The sequence below is a fragment of the Callospermophilus lateralis genome, chromosome 1 (assembly GCF_048772815.1).
Source record: "Callospermophilus lateralis isolate mCalLat2 chromosome 1, mCalLat2.hap1, whole genome shotgun sequence".
Classification (NCBI taxonomy): Eukaryota; Metazoa; Chordata; class Mammalia; order Rodentia; family Sciuridae; genus Callospermophilus; species Callospermophilus lateralis.
In genome coordinates, this window is record NC_135305.1 from 116,769,262 (window position 1) to 116,783,861 (window position 14,600).

The 14,600-nt window shown below is 45.9% G+C and overlaps 1 protein-coding gene across 1 annotated transcript in view; it reads left to right on the forward strand.

Moving 5' to 3' along the window:
- Nucleotides 1-14,600, forward strand: part of Znrf3 (zinc and ring finger 3) — a 150,738-nt gene that overhangs the window by 122,221 nt on the left and 13,917 nt on the right. The window lies entirely within an intron of this gene.

Here is a 14,600-nt window from a genome sequence, read left to right on the forward strand (position 1 = left end):
TTCACATGTCCCAGAATGAGAAAAGCAAGCTCAGTCTCCTGAGGTGTGCCACACTGGCCCTTGTGGCCAGGAAGGGGAAGCCGACTCAGTTATGCCATCTGAGACCATCTGGCCAAAACTCATCCTCAAAGGGAGTGGTTTGCGGTCCTCCTTCTGGGTTTGGCTTACAGTGCTTTCACGTGTCCCAGCTACCTGGAGGGTATGTAGTTTTATTTGTTTAGCCTCAAAATGATGCCAGCCAGTCCTGCATGCTTGCCTTCTTGAGCCACCGATGGCATATTCTGCAATTACCTGCTTGTTTGGGGGGTTACATAAAGCCCATAGGTGTAGCTCTGTCTACTTACCCACAGACCAGACAGCCAAACCCTTGGATGTAAAACAAACCCTAAGCACCTGGATCCCGACCCAGCTCTCTTCCTGTTCTCTTCAGACTTCCCCAACAGGAAGGGCTCTGAGTAATTGGTAGAGATTATTCCTGACTCCCTTAATGTAACCTTTTTACTCTTTTACTGGGATTAAGATGTTCCTTTGCAAGATGTCCTTTCCTTAGACACAGTCATTTACCTATTATTGACCAAAGGAAGTGATTGGCCTAGCTCCACCTTTCTGTGGCCTGTAGTCCCCTTAGTCACCTTCATTATAATGCTTTTAAAGACGTTGGCTATTTTTTTTTTTCAGTCCTCAGTGCTGTTAACCGCTCTCACACTATGGTCCGCCTTCCTGTAACAAAGCTTGCCCGTGTGTGGTGGGTGGGAGTGTTGGTATTGAGGAGATTTTGTGAGCGGGGGCTCGCGGGCGGCATGCCTGCACTGTTGAGGAGACCCTTCACAGCGTGACCAGCTGAGTCCTCGTAGAAAGTGGAGACACAGGCCCTGAAGTACCTCCTTCCTCCTTTCCCCCCTTTCTTCTTGCTGTCCTGCAGTTCCTCTCCTTCAGGGCACTTACCTATGGCTGTGCTTGTAGGATCCCTTCTATAGCTACTTGTGTTCCATGGAAGGAACATTTAAATCTTTTAGAACTGGGTCTTTGGGGCATGCAGTTATACCGTTGTGTTAGATGCCTAATATTGGTTGAATTAGTGAATCCTGGAAAAGACAGTTGCCTAAAGTAAAGCATTTTGCCTGGATACACAGAGCAGCAGGACCAGGCCTTGGGTGAGAGTTCAGGACTCCTTCCAGGGAAGGTAAAATTTCAGCTAGTGATCCAAAACCACAGGGACTGCTTGGATACGCTGGATGGAAACTAGCTGTGGGCATGCTGACTGCTACCAAGAGAAAGGGTGGACACTGACATGTTGGCCTTGGGAGTGGACTATCATACGAAGCCATCATGCACCCCAGAGTTGCCCTTGCAGACCTCTCCCTCCATGCCACTTGGTGTGACTGCAGGTTGTGCTGGTTCCACCAGCATGCCCTGTGTCCAGCTCCTGGCCAGCCCTCTGTTCTGTCCTTTCAGGCTGCTTGGCCTCCATGAAACCCTTCCTTACCACACCAGCCATATCACTCCACCCAAGCTCCTCCATCCCAGACTGTGTTGAGCATCTTTGAGGTGGCCCCACACAGTTGATCCATGTGTCCCCTCGTTGGTCTAGCTCTATTTCTTTAACCCACAGATGGCCTGCCTCCCACTGCTTTGCAGCCCAGACAGAGGCATCAATGGACCGTGAACTTAGGAGTAGGAAGTACTCGTGAAGATTGTTGCTGCTGTACCCCTGACACGTGGTAGCATGTCTGGGAGCATCTTTTTCCCCCAATTAGTGTCAATTTTCTTTTTCTTTTTTTTTTTAGCGTCAGTTATTGGGCTGAGGAAGGCCAGTGTGGTGCCTATTCTGCTCTCTCCTTCCCCTTCCATCATCACTGCTATTGTGAAGGCTATTAATAAATAGAAGGCCAGGACTAAAATGCATTTGGAAAAAAAACAAGAGTGTACTTATGAAAAGACCTTCACCTTTTGGCCTTTAGAAGTATGATCATGACACCATTTCTTTGAATTAGACCCTAAAATATGACTTTTGTAGTTTAACTCATATTGTTTTATAGCCTATCCCATAACCTCAGCTGCTATAGCCAGTAGCCCTCTCCACACCTGTGCCCCATCACTAAAAATGCTCCTAATGACAAAGCTGTCATGACTTATTTCAGAGAAGTGTGTATTAGTTGGGTGGTTGACACAAGTTCTGTGACTTAAGAAGTTCAGCTCAGAGTGTATTTGAGGGCTTAATTCAAGAAAGCATGTGTTTTTTGAAAGAGTAATGAGTCTTAAACTTGAAAATTATGTCCTTGAGATTCTCATCTTTCCCAATTTTTATCAACCTGTTATGACAGAAGACCCTTCTGAAACTTGCATTCTGTCCTACCAGTGGATACAGGACCCTGAGCCAGGGGTCATCTGTGAATCTCAGACCTTGCCCTGTTTAGACTAAAATAGTTGCTCTTGTGCCCACATTTGTGTCCTCCTGGCATCAGTTCCAGGTGCTATGCCAGCAGTTGGTGACCACAGAATGCCTGGGATAGTAAATGTCCATGAGGCCTTTCATTGGGAAGGGCCTAGCCTTCTACTCTTGGAAGAAAGGGGTTTCTTTCTCCCCAGATATTACAAAAAAAAAAAAAAAAATTCAGTTGTTTATTGACTTGGAAGCACATTTTCTCTTTTACAGGGCTGCCTCAAGTCTGAGTTAGAATAGCATAAGCGGGTTTCTTGAAAATATAGCTGAGAAAGGAATTTGACCATTCTAGGAGGAAAGGAACAAGAGTTAAGAAGTTCAGTCCCAGCCCACTATGTCTTCCTCTCCAACCCCCATAAGGTCTTGGTCTTGTGGTTATGTACCTTGGTTGCACCTAAGAATTGACTTGATCTGAGGATCTCTCAAACCTACGGAGGCCAGGTGCACCTTCAGCCAGCTCCCCTCACTCATCTCCGTGGAGGATTATATTCAACAGTGCCCCGCCCCCAGGGTCAGCCACTGAGCATCCTGTGCCTGACTTGTGCCGTGGCATAATTTCTTGCCCTACACTGTGATGTTCCTGTGTGTATGTGAAACCTTCAAAAATAAGAGTCATTATCGTGAATGCCTGCCTGCTTTGCATATATCCTGGGCCTGCAAGAGGGATCAGAGGATGCCTCTTCTCTTTTTCCTGGAGAGGAATCCTGTATCCATATAGTCCAGAGAAGGGCCAGGTGCCCAAAGGACACATGCAAAAAGTATGTGCTGTGTTCAAAGGAGGGAGTTGTATATAGTGATCATTCCCAGGGATTTACTAGGTGCCAGGTGTCTTCTCAGTCAGCTCTCCCACAAGGAATCTGATTAGCATCATCCCCATTGCACAGAAGGGGAAATGAAGCAGATAAAGATAGATCATCAGGTGCTCACAGTTGGGGAGTTGGTTAGGCAAACTAGGATTTCAGACCAAGCAGTGTGAAGTGGCAACTCCTCTCCCTGTCCTTCCTCTGTCTCTGGCAGTGCTTAAAAAAAAAAAAAAAAAATGGGTTGGCCAGCTGTGTTACTACTTCAAGGCCACCTTGGTGGGGTGTCATCAAACCAGGTAAGAATAGCGGGGCTGAGAACCTTGTGGCTGCCCTTCCCTAGAGAAAGGGATTTGGTTCTGTTTTTATAAATTATCTTGGTATAGGGCTTAAAAATAATGAAATAGTATCATTCTTAAGTTCTACAAAGTCAGATAAAAGGGTATCAACACAATGTTGTATAGAGGTGACTTTCGAAGCCACTTAAATAGATGTTAAAAAGTGTACAGTGGGGGGCTGGAGTGGTAGCTTAGTGATAGAGCGCTTGCCTCACACGTGTGAGTTACTGGGTTTAATCCTCAGCACCACGTAAAAATAATAAATAAATAAAACAAAGGTATTGTGTGCATCTACAACTAAAAAAAATTTAAATTTAAAAAAAAAAGTATACAGGGTAAAGACTGTGTGAGCTGGCGTGGGCCAGTGCAGTGTCTGCAGTGGCAATGGTATGACCCCTTCTAATGAAAAAGCTTCTGACTAAGTAGACACATGCCTTCAAGCTGCTAACCAGTACAGATTTCCAGCCTACCACCTTCCAGGTAAGGCTAGATGTAATGCAGTGTGGTAGGCAACTAGGGGGAAATCATTCTCGTGTTGACTATTTAGTGGCATGACATTTGTAAAGGAAGTGTGGAAGAGAAGGGAGTCCATCTGAGTTGGGATAAGAGGTATCTGGAATTCCTTGTGAACTGGGAAGGTCAGTGTTTATACAATTGAACACTTGGAGGTTCAGCATTCATTCATGCTCACATATGCACACATCACCATGCTTGACTTTAGAAACCCCTGAGTCAAGATGAGTATTTCTCTGACCTGGATTGTAGAGGGGGCTTAAGTCAAATGTCAGCTTTCTACTTTGTGGCTGAGTGCCCAAGGGCAAGTTGTGTGATCTTGGAGTCTCCAGCTATAAAATGGGGCCAGCACTACCTCTTTTGCAGAGTTGATGTGCAGATTCAGTACTGTCTGAAAGCATTGAATGTGCTTTCCTTTCTTTTTGGGGGGGCGGGTGGGTACCAGGGATTGAACTCAGGGGCTCTCCATCACTGAGCCACATCCCCAGCCCTATTCTTTATTTTATTTAGAGACAGGGTCTCACTGAGTTGCTTAGCACCTTGATTTTGCTAAGGCCGGCTTTGAACTCCTGCCTCAGCCTCCGGAACCACTGGGATGACAGGCATAAGCCACCGTACCCAGCTAGGTGCTTTCATTTCTTACTCCCCCTTCTTATAATCTCATGCTTTGGGCCCATACCCCACCCTGACCTTTATGAGGCAAGGGGTGGGGCATACTTTAAGGCCAAGTTTCTGGCCACAAGGTAAGGAGTCCAAAGGGAAGCCACTTCTGATCATTCCCAGGATCCCTCAATTCCCCAATATGACCCTATTGTGCTGGTTTCCAGCCCTTATGAGCCTGCTTTTCTAGGACTGTCCTCCTGGGGGCAGACTGGATGGCAGCTACTGTTCTTCCAAAGGAGAGAGCTTGGTTTTGGAGGCTGGAGTGATCCACCAACACCTGTTTGAGACCTCTCCAAGTGTCTGTTGGCTACCTGAACCGCTTTGGTGAGGAGCTCCAAAGAACGAGAGAATCTCACTTGAAACTTAACCTTTGAGGGTTTTGTGGAGGTGTATGTGTCTAGGGCAGGATATGTTGTACTTGATGGTTTGTTAACCTGTGTCTTAAGCCCCATAGATGTCTCAGGCATACACATTTTTATTCAGATTGCTTTCCTCTTAATAAAAATAACAAAATTGCATAAGCAAAATAATCCTGCTTTGTACATCAGTTTACCACCTGATTCGGGAATGCTGTAATGACTTCCTTTGCCTCATCCTGAATATTGCTGGAGTGTTAGTTGGATAACCCCTGAGCTACACCTGTCCAGCCGTATCAGGGTGTGCCATGGACATTCACCCCGGAGGCTCACTGCAATTTCAGGTTGCATGAATGTTTTCTACCCTCCTGAATTTTGAAATTAATTGGAAAACTTTTAGAAAAATATTGCTACCATATCAAACTCATCTCTAAGGAGGGCCCAGGCATGGTTATATTTTTAGCTCCTTCCCCCCACTGCCTCCTTGGTGGGCCAAGGTTAAGAACCAAGACCACTGCAGCAAGAAGCCCAGCCCTCAAGGGGGCCTGTCTTCATCTGGGAAGAACTGCTATGGAGTGTGCAGATTTGCAGGCCCCATTGTTCCTTGTTAAGCCTGATTTTGCCACCTAATTAACATTTGTTTATATTAGTTAGTTGCCACATGTATAGAAAGCAGAGGTCCTTTGTGAAGTTTCTAGTTACTGTTTGGCTTGAAGTGGGACTTGGGGAGCTCAACCTAAGGTAGTTGTTTCCAAAAGTTTCTCTTCCAGGTGTGGACAGCTCTGTAGCCATTTTTTCCATGACATCCTTCACCCAGTAGTATCAGTGGAACTGGAGGGTGTGAACAGGTTCCCCCGGGTTTTTGGTGCTCCTTGTTAGGTGTTAAAATAAAGAGGATCATTGTGTTTCTTGGAACTGATCTGAAAGTCTGTGTTTAAGATTAAGATCTAGGGAAGTGCATTTCCGTTTGACACCCAGTAGTTTCTGATTATGGAAAAGGTACCAACCTGTACTGGTGACACAGCTGCAGACTCTAGCCTTCCTGTCCACTACTTTAATTAGGAGAGATTAAGTGTGGGGGGGTGCTACATATTTTGAGAAAAACCCACCTTGTTTAAACTCAGGCAGCCTTAACCACTAACTTAACCACTGAATGCTCGCTGTTACATGTCTCCTAAATAGATCAGCATAATCTTAACTAGGACTTAAAATGTATCATCTTCATTCTGGAGCTCAGAACCTGCAGCCGATGGGAGCCTTTGGAGGCTTAATGACTTTAATTATGGCGAGAAATATCTTCTCCCTGTGGGGAGGAATGCCGCCAGCCAGGAGGGTATTTTCTGGGCGAGAAGGCCGGATAGCAGCCCGCCCCAAAGGCCAGCCCTCTGGGTAGGCGGTGGGAGCCTGGGGAAGCTAGGCTTGGGAAGAGGAGGGACTCTGAGAGCGCCCCCCCCCCATACCAACGGAGGTGGAGAGGGAGGAGGGACCTGGGGGCAGATCTCGAGGGGGGGTGGTGTTGGCCGCAGGGCCTCTGAGTTCTGAGCTGTTTGTGGCTTCAGTGCTTTGATCTCCTGCCAGGGAAACCTGGAAGGTCAGGCCGGGCTACAGCCAAGCCCTGGAGCGAGGAGCCGGTGGAACGGGCAGCAGTGCAATAACACCCACTCCTGGGGGAAGTGACCCTGCCCAGTTGCCCAGGCCTCCCGCCCTATCCTCCTTTACCTTGGGGCCCTTTTGTGTGTTAGTCTCTTAAGCAGTGAATTGGGAACTCCAAGTCTGAAAGTAAACTAGCCAAATGCTCTACAAGTTTGACTTGATAAAATCATATGCCTTCTCTGTCCTTTAAAAGAAACCAGGTTATTTTTGTTGCTGTGTGCCCCCTACCCCATATGAATTACTCAAAAGCGCAGGTGATCCCCCTGGTGCCTGATTTACCAACACACCCCCTTTCTCACACTGTCGCCCTCCCCCTTGGCACCAGGTTTTTCTCACCAGTTACCCCTGTGCTGTGGTGTGTGACCTCATTTCCTATGGAATGAAAGGTTTCTGTTGGAAAACAGGGCCCTTGGTAAGACAGGCTTTGCGAGCCCCCTTGACTAGCTCGAGCGTCCCATGTCATACAGTGACTCATGCTTCAGGGAACAGCAGCTAACCAGAATGTGCAAGAGGTTGGTGCCTGGGTGGTCAATGCTAAGTGAAGAACTAGGGGAGGAGGGAAGGAAAAAGCAAGGAATGAGGGTTTAAAATCCACTTAGTGGCCTCCAGAAGGAGAAGCATAAAAGGACCCAGTAAGCCTGACTGTTTGGACTGGGTAGGACCCGCCAAGAAAGACCTGTGGGTGTTGGGCGTGGCCAGTCCCCAGGCTGGCTAGTTGGTCTCTCACCCCTCCCTGACCACAGAAGCAGGCCCCACCACAGCAACATAAACAGGGCTTGTTATTGCTGCCCTGCATTTCTGTAGGCTCAGGCCTTAGGTGGACATGTCTCTTAAGCCAGTGCTTTGGTCTCTGATTACCCCAAATTAGGCCACCATTGAGTTGGGAACTTTGAAGCTGTAAAATCTTCTACCAGTCCAACCAGATGTTCGAATCTGGTAGGGAGGGCAGACTCAAGTCCCACTCTCCTCTCATTTTGGAGGATGGACTCCATCAATCTTCTAGGCCAAAGGAAAGCCTAGTTCCTCTAGTGATAATGGGTGGAAGCTCTAAAAGCATGTGTCTGGTACATTCTGTCCTGTGGACATGTCCAAGGGTGGTCTTTGGCTGGCTTTTCTTAGGTGAAGACACTAAGGAAGGTTCATGTTCCTTCAGAGAGGGGAAGAACAAACTTGATGCCTGCACACAGTTTTGTGCAGAGGCTGTTTTCTGAGAGCTTTGACATCCAGAGAAGAGCATGCACAGATACCTAGGGCCTGAGAAAGATCCACAGCAAGGCAGAAACAAAGTGCCTACCTAGGGGTAGCAGTCTACAAGTTTGACTTGAGGCCTTGTGCGGTGGCGCACACCCATAATCCCAGCACTCAGAAGGCTGAGGCAGAAGGATCATGAGTGTCAGATCAGTCGGGGCAGGCAATGGCCAAAGGAGGCAGATTTAAAAGGGCCGCTGAATAACTCAGTTGGATCCTTTTTTTAAATAAAATACCAAAAAGGGATGGGTATGTGGCTCAGTGTTTAAGTGCCCCTAGGTTCAATCCCTGGGATCAAAAAAAAGAAAGAAAGAAAGGAAAAGTTTGACTTGATAAAATCATATGCTTTGTATGTCCTTTAAAAGAAACCAGTTTATTTTTGTTAAGCTGTGTGTGCCCCACGCCTCAGGGACCCAAGAGAGCAGGTGATTCCTGCTAATAAAATAACCGATCAGCAAATAGAGAGCAGAAGATTTTGTGGCTACTAAGAAGTCAACTCCTGAAGTGCAAGCAATATCCACTTCAAGAAGACGTGGTAGAGAACGATCTTTCTTGACCCAAGAGTCACAGCAGCCTAGAGGAGACCAGGCGGTCCACGCCACAGTCAGTGCTGTACACAGCAGGCCCAGGTGTTTGACGCCAAACTGTCTGGCAAAAGCTGGTCCTCTTTACGTCTATTAGCAAGATTTTTTGGTCATTTACCCAGTGTCAGGCCCTTTGTTGAATTCTGGGAATTGAGCAGGAAAGAAGTCTGACACAAAGGTTGCCCTCTAGTGAGGGAAGCATTTGAAGTAAATAATTACAGTGTGATGTCATAAGTGCTGCAGTGGAGCCCCGAGGGAGGCTCCTGGGAACCCCACTGCCCTGGCCAAGGAGAGTTAGAAGAGGTAAAGAGGAATCTAAGGGGCGGTGGTGTGTGCATTAGTGAAAAGCCCCTGGGGGTTCAGAGAACTAATGGAGTCCCAGCCCCCTCGAGGCTGGAAATTGGAGCGTTGAGTTCAGAAGCAATGAGCAGCCAGGAGATGAGATCCTTCCCTAGGAGCAGTACAGAAATGGGAGAGTAGGCAGGTCACATCCATGATTTAGAAAGCCTCTGCTGTGCTGGAGGAGGGTGGACTGGAGCCCCCATGGCAACATGTGATTGACTCACAAGGTGACAGGGTGGCAGCAGTGGGGATGGGAAACAATGGATGAATTGAGAAGACAGTATAACTGGGTAAGCAGATGTGTATACTGATGCGGGCAGAGGACAGGGAGGGCACAGGCACCTCCTGAGGAAGAAACTCAAGTTGAAGGAAAGGAAAGGTTGTAGGAGGGACAGTTACAAGCCTATGGCAAGACCCCTTGCACCCACATTGGCCTGAGTAGGAGATGACTCAGATGTCCAGGACAGTGTGCTCTGCTCTGGAAACAGCTGCACAAGTAACTTGGGGATCCAAGCTGAAACAGAAGGCTGATGGCCAAGTCATGGAAACCAAGCCCTGGGACTCTGGTGCCATTCTGACTTCTCTACAGTCCCGTCTCTGCCCCTTGGGGCAAGCTGCTGAATGTAAGTCTGCCTGAGGAGAGCCTCCCTAAATGCTCACACTGTCAAACGGAAAGAGTCTGCTCCTTATTAAGCAAGATATCCTCACCCAAGACAGCAGCAGGTATGTTATGGCAGACACTTCTACAAGGTCCTGGCTGGTATCTTCCTTAGAATTTCTTGGGATGATTTGGGCCTCTTAAATTGTCAGATGAACTGTGTAGTTGGATGTTTTCATACCAGTATCCATCTCATATAAATTGTAGGTGGGTATATTATTTAGTAGTTAGCTTTCAGATCAAAATGTAGATTCTCGGGCCTGGGGATGTGGCTCAAGCGGTAGCGCGCCCGCCTGGCATGCGTGCAGCCCGGGTTCGATCCTCAGCACCACATACAAACAAAAATGTTGTGTCTGCCAAAACTAAAAAATAAAATATTTAAAAATTCTCTCTCTCTCTCTCTCTCTCTCTCTCTCTCTCTCTCTCTCTCCCCCCCCCTCTCTCCCCCTCTCTCTTTAAAAAAAAAAAAAAATGTAGATTCTCCATCATGACCCAACATCCACTACCTGTGAGAGTGAGAGTGGGAGAGAAATTAGAGATGATACCCCTTGCACATAAGCATACCACCTGCCATGGAGCATTGGTCCCAAAGCCTACTTCATGGAAGAGAGGGTGTTCACAGACATTGCTGGAAAAGGGATTTTGTGTCCAAAAGTTTGGGATGCTGGATAGATAGGAGCCTCTCGAACATTAATATCAGAGGCAGCATTTCCCTAAGGACACTAATGAGGAAAAACTGCTATGGAGACATGAGAGAAGTGATCCTATGTTCTTGATTTGATGCCTATTTGTTCTTGGTACTAAACACTGACTCTCCCTGGTGAACTCCCAGCCTTTTCAGAGAGGTCTCTGCTGGCCCCAGAGGCAGAAGACATGCTCTATGGAGACAGAGGTTTGTCACTGCTTGCTGTCCACTGCTGGACCTTTTCCCAAGGGCTAGCACACATAGTAACTGGTTAATAACTACTGTTGAACAACTAAATTAATAAGTGGATATAAAAGAATTAAACTCTGTTCCCACCTACTGTGTTAATTAGTTGAGTATGGACCATGCCCAGGGCAATCTGCTTTGTTAGGCTTTATGGGGTATACAAACATGGTCTGCAAGATCTACTTCCTAGCTTCTAGGAGTCTCTGTTAGGCTCCAAGGGTGTGCTGGCCACTCAAGCAGGGTGTTTGGAGATAGGATGTCTATACCCTTTTCCCTCAGCAGGACCACTCAGAGCTATTTTAAGGGCAAATGCCACCAAACTAATTACAATATGGATACAGCTCTGTTCATACTAAGAGAAAAGGTAGATATCCCTGTGTGCCCTTGTCAGAGGGACAGTCATTAAATAAGCTTCGACATAACCGTACAGTGGAGTTATATGTGTAGCTGCCAAGAATGAACATTTTCCTACATCAATGCCTATAATATTGTTGAGAAAATTATTGAGGTAAAGAATAAATAGCAGATATGGAGCAGCGCACATCCAATTTATTTTGAAGTACATTTTGCTGTGTGTACGTAATACATGTACATTTTATTCTTAATTTTACTCTTTTCTTTAAATATTTATTTTTTTAGTTGTAGTTGGACACAATACCTTTATTTCACTTATTTATTTTTATGTGGTTCTAAAGATCAAGCCCAGGGTCCCGCACATGCCAGGTGAGCACTCTACCACTGAGCCACAACCCCAGCCCCCTTAATTTTATTCTTAATAATGCATGGGTTAAAGGAGAACATGGAAGGATGTAAACCACACTATTATTTTTAAAAGCTGCGACAAGAAGGGTGATAACAGTGCTGGGGATATAGTTCAGTGGTAGAGCACTTGCCTATGATGCATGGGGATCCTGGGTTCTACGCCCTGACTTGCACAGGGGGAGAAAAAAATATAAGATTTTTAATGACTCATTGAAAGCTTATGATAAGTATTTAGAAAAAGTGAAATGCAAAAAAAAAAAAAAAAAAAAAAAAAAGCCTGTTTGGAGCCCCCATATGTGGAACTTCCCAAAAGAGCCCATGTTATCTCTGAGAATCCAAGCTTCCTTGGTTATCCTATGATTAGGAATTTGGGACAAAAGAGATTTTCTATCATCATTTGGATTAAGATTATATTCTGTCTGGTTTCCTACAATGAGAGTTTAGGCATTGGGGACACCACACCCCAGGTGTTTGGCAAAGGAATAGGCAAACAGGTTAAAAACTGGGCTCTGTGCTCCAGAGACTCCAGGGAGCACGTATTCTATGGGTCCAAGCCCCAAACCAGTCTGAATGTAACTGTATACTTGGTGGGAAGGGGGACATGAGATCTATTCCTGATTGGAATTTCTTTTTTTCCTTTTCTTTTTTGGGGTGTGGGGGTACTAGGGATTGAACTCGGGGGCACTGAACCACATCCCCAGCCCCTATTTTGTATTTTATTTCAAGATAGGGTCTCACTGAGTTGCTTAGCATTTTGCTGTTGCTGAGGCTGGCTTTGAAATCATGATCCTCCTGCCTCAGCCTCCCCTAAGTAGGATTTATGAGAAGTGCTGGCCTCTAGGCTTTATGTTTATGAGAAAGGTCATGGGACCTTTCTAATCAGAATACCCTTGGCATTGGGACACTATAGACCTCCTGATGGGAAACCACATCCATGGTCGGGAACACTTTTTTTTTTTTTTTTTTTTAATGGCAATCAAGAGTATGATCCCATCTGGCTGTCTTTCAGTTTTAATAAATGTTAATTGAGGGCTTGGGATGTGGCTCAAGCGGTAGCGCACTCGCCTGGCATGTGTGCCGCCCGGGTTCGATCCTCAGCACCACATACAAACAAAGATGTTGTGTACGCCGAGAACTAAAAAATAAATATTAAAAAAAAAATTTCTCTCTCTCTCTCTCTCTCTCTCTCTCTCTCTCTCTCTCTCTCTCTCATCTCTCTCTCTCTCCCCCCCCCTTTAAAAAAATGTTAATTGAGTTACCATAGGAACAATAAGTGCCAACCACAGTAGGCCCCCCTCTTATAAGGGTTCAAATTTTATGTTTTCAAAATGGATCTGTGTTCAGATATTGCCGTTTGCTGTCAGTGACTGCAGACGTTGTCTACCTTGGGTTCTGCAACCCTGGAAAGAGTAAGGACCATGACAACCTTTTATTTAGCATTCTGCCCGCTGGGCTTCCAGTCACCTGCTGACAGGTGGGGCCTGCAGTGAGGATCAAAGCAGCATAGGTGATGAAGGATTTGAAGATCCCTCTGTGGGAAGGGTATACAGAGGTCATCAAGGCAGGAGCTCTTCTTGTGCCTGCCAAAATGTCCCACCTTTTTTCTGCTGTCACAGCCTTCTCTTACTCTCCCTTCCACTCCAGTCTGTGCAGTTTTTAGGGGTAACAGCCCTCTGGACCAGCGACCAGTGACCTTAATCTAGCCATATCCACAGGCTGCATCCTTTCTTTCAAGTAGCCTCGAGAGTTTTGGACACTGAGTGTGTGGTACTATGGAGACTGGGTTTGTAGTAGTCACACTATGGACAATCTCCCAACTAGGGTTAGGTTTATTTTGAAATAATATCCTGGCTCAAGATTGACTTGGTAAAATGGGAGATGCTCTAAGGTATGAAGATTGATTCAAGAAATTTGCCTCATCAAGTTTTTTAACTAAAAATGAGCAAAGGGAAAGTGTGACCAAGAAATGTTGTGTACTTTTTAAATTTGCTTTGGGGAAATTATAATAAAGAATGTTTTTTAAGTATGGGTTATTCACAGGCTATTTTAAATCCTAAGCTGGCTCTTGACAGGCAGGTTTCCAATAGGGTTCTGAGCTAACTCCCCTCCTGTCCAGTCCTGGTACATGCAGGAAATATAAATGTTTTAATAGTCTGCATTAAATATGACTTTAAAAGTAAACTATGAGAATTAAGCATTTTCTTAAACATGGTGTCTGTCCTTGGCTCCTGTGTATGAGCTGGTTGGGCTATATCTGAAATCGGGCTGTAAGTGGAATGGAAGCACCTTATTTGCCACCTGCCCTCTTCACTGTTCAAACTAGGAAATCAGTGCTACCTTGGCCTTATATTTTCTCAATTCTGCCACCTATCTCCTCTTGCTGGAGGACATGACATTGCTGTTCTGAGTTACTCTGGATTCTCTGTTGAATGGCCAAGACTGAGAATTCAAAGGGACCCTAGTTATAATTACATGGGCATCCACCTCCTTTGACAGACAAGGAAACTGAGACATGCTGAAAGAGATTCTGTAACTTGCTTGGGAATAGCCCCCAGTATTGATTCACTCCTGATTTCTAGTACAGAATTCCATTGTAAAACAGGGTGGGGTGGACCAGACCAGAGGCAAGACTTTTAATATATTCCACCTCGATTTTTCAAAGAAGAGCTGGGTACAGTGGCACATACATGGAATTCTGGCTATTTAGGAGGCTGAGACAGGAAGATTACAAGTTTGAGGGTAGCCTGGACAATTTAGTGAGACCCTGTCTCAAAAAAAATGGGGGATACAGATATAGCTCAATGGTAAAGCACTCCTGAGTTCAGTCCCAGTACTGCAAAAAATAAAAAGAGAGAGAGAGAGTGTGTGTGTCTCTCCTGCAGAACAGGGACAGATTCTGCAGCACAGCAACTAGGGTGCCAGAGCTTCTTAAACTGCTGAGGAATGTGCCTTGCCCAGGAGAACCACTGAAGAGGTTTTTGGTCCTGCTTGTTTGGTACCAAGTGCAGGAAACTGGTTTAAAAGCTGTGGGATGAGGCTGCCCTCTAGTGGTCCAGTGGAGTCATTAGACTGGCCACGTCAATATAGAGCCATTATTCCTGTGGAAGGAATTCAGATTTTATTCTTTCTCAAGCACTCGGGCCTTTGGTGCCTGTATTGACCTCTGAACACTTTCCATCACTTGCCCATCTAATAGCATATAGCAGTCTTGGTTTTGTTTTGTTTTTCCCCCACATTTTTTTAGAGGAGTCACTTCCTTAACAAGATTCAGACTCCTAAAAGTCTGTCTTATAGTCTAGTTCTTCCACT